At 43.2% G+C, this 7,441-nt stretch overlaps 1 long non-coding RNA gene across 1 annotated transcript; it reads right to left on the bottom strand.

Moving 5' to 3' along the window:
* Nucleotides 1-808: 808 nt before the first annotated feature.
* LOC308594681 lies at nt 809-6,468 on the bottom strand. Its single transcript, XR_014011555.1, has 3 exons — nt 6,287-6,468; nt 4,603-4,655; nt 809-1,046 (listed from the first exon to the last, which is right to left on the bottom strand). It is a non-coding gene; the product is annotated as an uncharacterized lncRNA (long non-coding RNA).
* Nucleotides 6,469-7,441: the final 973 nt, after the last annotated feature.

The raw sequence follows: 7,441 nt of genomic DNA, 5'->3' as shown, positions 1-7,441 counted from the left end.
TGCACGAACAAAATCCACTTTAGAAAACATAAATGACAGCCTGCCTAAAATAATTAACACCAGCGCTGATAGAATTGGGAATGTTTCCTCTCTCCGCTCTATGCTGGTGTGTTTTGAGAGACCGTAATTACAAAATATTTCTTACAAGCAAAAATGATGGCATTAAAGAAGAAGCATGATTCCTATAAAGAATATATGTTACAGGCGCAAAGGATCAAAGAGAGAAATGCTGGCTTAAAACGGAGATAGAACACAAGGATGTCTAGTAATTGACTGAAAAGGTTTTCCTTTCTTAGCAAGACAAACATGCCTGTGCTATTCATCTCCTTGGAACTGGAGTTCTCATATTTGGTCTGCAAACAAAATCAAGTTCCAAGCATCAAAGCTGCACTTGAACCAGCCTTTGGATGAAGATACAGTGGTACCTCGGGTTATGAACTTAATTCGTTCCGGAGGTTCGTTCTTAACCTGAAACTGTTCTTAACCTGAGGCTAAAGGGGCCTCCCGCTGCCACTGCGCCGCCTGTATATGATTTCCATTCTCATCCTGGGGCAAAGTTCTCAACCCGAGGTACTACTTCTGGGTTAGCGGAGTTTGTAACCCAAAGTGTTTGTAACCTGAGGCGTTTGTAACCCGAGGTACCACTGTACATCAAAAGACTCCTCCAACCAGCTTATTGGGGCTCAGTTGAGTACACTGGTACCTCAGGTTAAGAACTTAATTCATTCCGGAGGTGTGTTCTTAACCTGAAACTGTTGTTAACCTGAAGTACCACTTTAGCTAATGTTTCTGTGTTCACATACCTATTTTCACACAGGATTGTGTACCAAACGCCTCCACTGAGGGTTACAACAGAAACTCCCAATAGTAATTTCAAGTAGTTGTGGTGTTGTTTTGCTGTTTTTGTTGTTTTTGCTTTCTCCAGGATCCATCCCTCTGGGATCTACTCTGTGGTGATTCCACATACGCTTTGCATGTTTTGAACTTGGCAGTAGCTCCATGCCTCCAGTATTTGTGTGCGGGCTATAATCAACATGGTCCACTGGCTGAAAGATATGTTTATGGAACAGTCCTTAGTTAATTCAAGGAATATTATCCTAGTCTGCAATCACCTAAAAATAGACCCCACTGAACACAGTAGGACTTACTTCTGAGGAAACTTTCTGAGGAAAGTGTAAGATCAGGCTGCACATCTTCAATACCCTCCAACATTTCCCTGGTGAAAATAGTGATGTCCTAAGGAAAAGTGGGACATTCCAGGATCAAGTCTGCATCTTCCCAAGTGCCTAGCTACTTCCTGAGACGGAGGATGTCATTATGTAGAGCATCTGACCTTAACTGTCTACACTCTACGGGAATACATGTAACTCCTGACCATTTACTCTAGTGATAAGTCCTGGTGAAAAGTTTTAGGACACAACTCATGCCACTTCCTGCACTGGAAATGGGTGCATGAATGAGGCCTCAGTTCAGTTGAGGAAAGGAAAAGAATCTAGTCTAGAAGAAATTGATGCATCCCTAACTTCTCATGGAAATTTCATGAATTTCAGAAATAGACTGGAAAGAGAAGCTGCTGAATTGCAACTCATTACCAAACTTAAAACCATGGAGAGACCTGGTCTGAACAAAGACATTGGATTCTTATCTCATTATATATGACTAAGCCATTTCTCACCTTCTCACCCCTTGCCTTTTCCTGTAAGACCTATTACAGTTGTTAAGAGTCGTCAACAGGCTCATCTCAGCTATCTGCCAATCTCCCATTCCCACCACCCTTCTGAGTAATACCCCTCCCCACCTTCTCACTATATAGAAGGGTCTGGCAACTTCTGTTTCAGTGTATCTGAAGAAGTGTGCATGCACACGAAAGCTCATACCAAGAACTAACTTAGTTGGTCTTTAAGGTGCTACTGGAAGGAATTTTTTTTTATTTTTTCTCATGGAAAGAATGACTTCAGAAGAATGCAGCCCTTATTCAATTAGATCAGGCATGTCCAGAGACTTCCGGGTTGGCGCCATCGCCGAATGGCGGACTCCCTCCGAGCTCCGGAGGGAGTCTGCTCGGCAGGGGCTGGGTCCTACCGCGCCGGCGACGTGGGGACCCTTAAAAACCACGGGCACGGAGCCCGTGGACATGGTGACTCGGCTGGCACCGATAGCACCCTCCCGACTCGTGAAGGAGCCTTTTTAAAGGCTTCGGATCGGGTGCCGGGGAGCGGCGTGGTGCTGTGAGTCCTCCGCTTCCCCTGCCGAGCGCAGCCGCATGCCATTCGACGGAGAGCGCTGGCTTCTTCCATTGGAAATTTGGACTTTTAACAACAACCCGTGAGTAATTGGGTAACCGGGTATAAAAGGAGAAAAAAAGAAATTTTTTCGGATTCGGCACGAGCGGGGGCGATCTAAAAAGGAAGTCAGTCCCCCCCTGATTGTAAACATGCTAAAACAAGGACTGGGCAACCAAGATCGATCCAGAAGTTTATTGCTGATAAAAATTATTAATTCCACGATGCGAAATTACAAGAATTGTGCTGGAGGAGAAAAGTGGAGGGTGAGAGGAAAAGGCAACCCCCCCGGGAACCGGGGCGATTCGTAGAACCTGGCGAAGAGAGACGGAGAATTTGACAGCTGTCAAAGTAGCTGTCAAATTTTGAGAATATAAAGAGGACTTTGTTACAAGTATTTTGCTGGTTAATTCTGTTACAATTTGATATAATATGGATACAAACTGTTGGGGGGAAAAAGAAACAACAATTTGACTTTTGGATTAGAGGATACAAAGTTACTGCAATCCCCCTAGAGGGGTTTCGGGACATTACAAGCGGTCGTATGTGGGAAACTACTCTGGGATGTGCACAGGTCTTAGCTTCTGGGAAAGCTGCAAAACTGAAATACTATTTTGTCTACAGAGGTGTTTATATTAAAAGGAGACAATAGAATTTTCTATTGAAGAAAGGAAGGGACTGGACGTAAGTTTTTGTTCCTGAATAACAAACCTCTGTAGAGATACTAGATTTTGGAATAAGAACGTTTTAGCGGCTGAACAAGACAAGAAACCTGAGAAAGTAAGGAATAAAAAGAACAAAGGACCAACTACGACACGGAAAGAACAATGGGAGGAGCAACAAAGACCAAGGAAACTAAAGGCCTCTATTAGACTGGATTTTTGAAGTTAAACATAAATAAAACAAATAAATTTAAAGAAAACCGGCAAGGTGGAATGAGAAAAATTTGGCTGTGGACTTGAGACCTCCAGGCCGATAACACACAGACTGATGGACATGGGGAATTCAAACCGGGGAAGGGAGGGGGAATCTTGGAATCCGAAGGCTATGTAACCAACTTTTTGAATCTTCCTATATCTTTTATCTTCTATTTCTTTATATAACTTTGGTATCTTGATTTAACATGTTTTCTTTTTAAAAAAGGGGGAATTCGTGGAAGGAAATTGGGGCAGATCTTGGGGGGAAAATCTTTTTTCTATTTCTGTTAAAGATGAGGAGTGATGGTAAGATTGTATAAATTTAAATTGGCTAAAGGGTTAAACATATTAGGTTTTAATTGGGAATGAGAGCTTGTGGAACCAACCTAGGGAAAGGGGAATACGGTCGGGAGGGGAAGGAGGGAGTCCTGGAAAGAAGGTTATGAAAGCAAGAATGTAAATTTGTCTTTCTTTTTCTTTCTTTTCTTTATCTTCTCTATTTTTCTTATTCTGTTATTATTGGAAATGCTAATAAATATGATTATAAAAAAAAATAGATCAGGCATGTCCAACAGGTAGATTGCAACCTACTGGTAGATCGTGGGGGTTTCGCAGGCAGATTGCGATATGGAGTGACTGCTTTTGGCCAACCCTCCCCTAAAAAAAACTCAACAACTCAAGGCAATGACAATGGGTAGATCAAAGCTGGTCTTTTTATACTGTGAGAAGATCGCAGTCTCTTGAGAGTTGGACGTGCGTGAATTAGATCAATACTATCTAATCTCATTAGTCCTTGTAAATAAGGATGAAAAGATCATAGAATCATAGAATTGTAGAGTTGGAAGGGACTCTGTGAATCATCTAGTCCAACCCTTGGCAATGCAGAAATATTCAACTGTCCCTTACAGGGATTGAACCTACGGCCTTGGTATGATCAGCACCATGCTCTAACCAACTGAGCTATCCAGTTTGCCCCACAACAATGGAATTGTTTGCCCCACAACAATGGAATTGAAAAACACTACAGGTGTTTCAGCGACGCAGTCCATTAATGGATCATAGAATCACAGAATTGTAGATTCTGACCCCAAGGGGCGTCTAGTACAACTCCCTGAAATGCATGCTATGTTGAACTGAAGTGTGGAGGACTATTTTGTGTGGGTTTTCCTACCTCAAATAAAAAGGGCGGGGAGGGGATCTTGAGAATCAGGCCAATGAACATAAATAGTACATGCGCTTTATTGCACATTATTTTATGTTCATGACGGGGGGGTGTATACACCATCACTTCTGCTAGGGAAAGCACATCATAGACAGTGTGTTGGGTACTGATCCTTGCAGTGTAATCCTAGATTGCAGAAAGCTCCACTAAAAAATGTCCTGTTGAGTTCAATGGAACTTACTCTCAGGTAAAGGTATACAGCAGCATGAATTCTCAAATGTACCAGAATGCATCCTGTAATACAATAATTCAGTCTTGCGGTTTGACAGGTCCACCCACTATGTCTCCAGATCTCAGAAAACATCCTTCCAGTTTGTTTAGAAACATTATTATATATTCATTTTAAGGCCAGGCAGATGATCCTTTCCCTGCTTTCCAAATGGCAGTACCTGTCTGTGGATCAGTAAAAAGAAAAGAAAAAAAGAATGCACTCATTTAGTGTTTAAATGCTCAGATGACCCAACTCATGCAATATAAATAAATGTGACAAGAGCATAGAATGTGAATGTTGAATTTTCCCATGAATATCTAAGCAGATTATACAAAATTACACTACAAGTAGATGCTGACAGCTGGAGAACACGCAACACAGAGAAGCTGTCAGACCATGTCTCTATAAAGCATTTCCTTTTGTGTATAAAATTATTTGATACTGTCACCACAGTTCCCTCAGTCGGAATAACCATGGTCTAGTTTACTATGATATTCAGCATTGTGCAAACCAACACAGAGCGTGACTTATCCGAATTCCGTGAATTCTTCATTAAATGTGACACATTCCCCAACTACAAACAGCAAGTTCTGCAATTAAAGTACATTACAAGTGGGGCCACTAATAAAGTGTTGCAGATTTACACCCACCACCTAACAGGAGAGCTCCTGAACAACTTGAGACCAGGTTACCTGAAAGACCACCAGCCCCTGTATAGAACTGTAGGATATCTTAGAGCGTCCAAATACTTCAAATGAAGCTGTATCATGAAGTAGCATCACTCTGGGCATTCTTGGAAAACAAAAATGGAAGCTGCAAGCACAAGAGGTGTGTTGAGGAGCACTGGCAAGTTTTGCTCCCATTCCTGAAATCTGTACCTATGCCCCAAAACATGGAAGAGAACAAAGGCCATTTCTTGCACGCATGCAGACAATTCAACACCTCCTTCCAGCATTAGCTCAATATTCTCCCACAGATAAAACTCCCTCAACATTATTTTTTTTAAAAGTTTTACTGCAGGAAAAGTTCTACCTAGCCTCCCTGACACAATAGTTTCCTATGTGCATATAGTTTGTGGGGCAGCATTCTGACAATACCCCAAGTAGCCTGTAGTAGTATACCGGAAGAAGCAAAGATCACCAGTATTGAAGCAATGATTCTTCAACATCAACTTCATTGGACTGGTCATGTTGCGCGGATGCCTGATGACTGTCTACCAAAGCAACTACTCTATTCCGAACTTAAAAATGGAAAGCGTAATGCTGGTGGTCAACAAAAGAGGTTTAAAGACTGTCTCAAGGCAAATCTAAAAAAAATGTAGTATAAACACCAACAATTGGGAAACACTGGCCTGCGAGCACTCCAGTTGGAGAACAGCCTTTACCAAAGGTGTCATGGGCTTTGAAGACACTCGAACTCAGGATGCAAGGGAGAAACGTGCTAGGAGGAAGGCACGCTTGGCAAATCCACACCGCGATCAGCTCCTGCCCGAAAACCAATGTCCCCGCTGTGGAAGGACATGTGGATCCAGAATTGGCCTCCACAGTCACTTATGGACTCACTGTTAAAACCGTGTTTATGGAAGACAATCTTATTCGGCTACGAGTGATTGCCAAAGAAAGAATTAAGTAGTATAACCTTGGGAAAGCATTACCTCAATACAGTGCTGAAAAGTTCTGCTTCTTTCCCACAGAAGGGTAAAAGGATAAAGGTAAAGGACCCCTGGACAGTTGATTTTGACTATGGGGTGCAGTACTCATCTCTGCTATTCAGGCCAAGGGAGCTGACATTTGTCCACAGACAGCTTTTCCTCTCCAGGTCATGTGGCCAGCATGACTAAACCGCTTCTGGTGCATGGAAATGCCATTTGCCTTCCTGCCGCCGTGGTACCTATTTATCTACTCACAGGGGAATGCTTTCAAAATGCTAGGTTAGCAGGGGCTGGGATAGAGCAACCAGAGCTCAATCCATCACTGCCAACCTTCCAATTGGCAAGCCCCAGAGGCTCGGTGGTTTAGACCACAGCACCTTCCCACATCCAGTGACGTAGGCATGGTCAAGAAGGGTGAATACTGTGAATAGACTGTGCTTGTGAGGAACTGCTGATGAGGTTAGCAAGCGAGAGCTTCATGGTGTCTTCTGCTCTAATGAGACCAAAATTTGGGCCCCTCACTGAGAAAGTTTTGGGAGTTTCATATGTGTCAGGAATTGGACTCAAGGGGATGAGAGGGAAGAGGAATGATGGAGATTACACCCACAACCACACACACACACACACACCGTTCTACTGACACTGCAGGAGAAGAGGAATGCAGCAGTGATTTCCAGCAGGGGTTTGAGGAGTTTGAGAAAGGTCACAGCTCAGAGATAGACGAACAGTGGAGTTGGTAAGTGTTAGAAGAACAACTGGGAGAGGGAACAGAGGCAGGGCAGCCAGCTGACAAGTTGTCACTGAAGAGTATTTCTGACCCACCTTCTCCCAGAACTCGGCATTCATTAAGAGTAAAGGAACAAAGGACTTAGAGATAATTGGCCATGAATGGCCACCATAAGGGGAGATGCTGTTGCTAAGAAGGAGGAGCCCAACTGGAGGAACGCCATTGTCAGGGCTTGCTGTGTTCTGTTGTCTCTCACTATTATGAATGAATAAACTCATTAAAAAGGACCTTGTTTTCTCGGCTCTTGCTGCAACTGGGGGAGGAATAGCTTTCCCGAAGCCTTGACAATATGTGTGCTGATTCTACCTCTCCCAAAGTTGCTTGTTGTGATGGCCTGGGATTCGGACTCGGAGGCTGAACCTGAGGAATCT

Source organism: Podarcis bocagei, assembly GCF_964188305.1.
Source record: "Podarcis bocagei genome assembly, chromosome: 9".
Lineage (NCBI taxonomy): Eukaryota > Metazoa > Chordata > Lepidosauria > Squamata > Lacertidae > Podarcis > Podarcis bocagei.
This window is presented reverse-complemented; position numbering and strand designations above follow the sequence as displayed.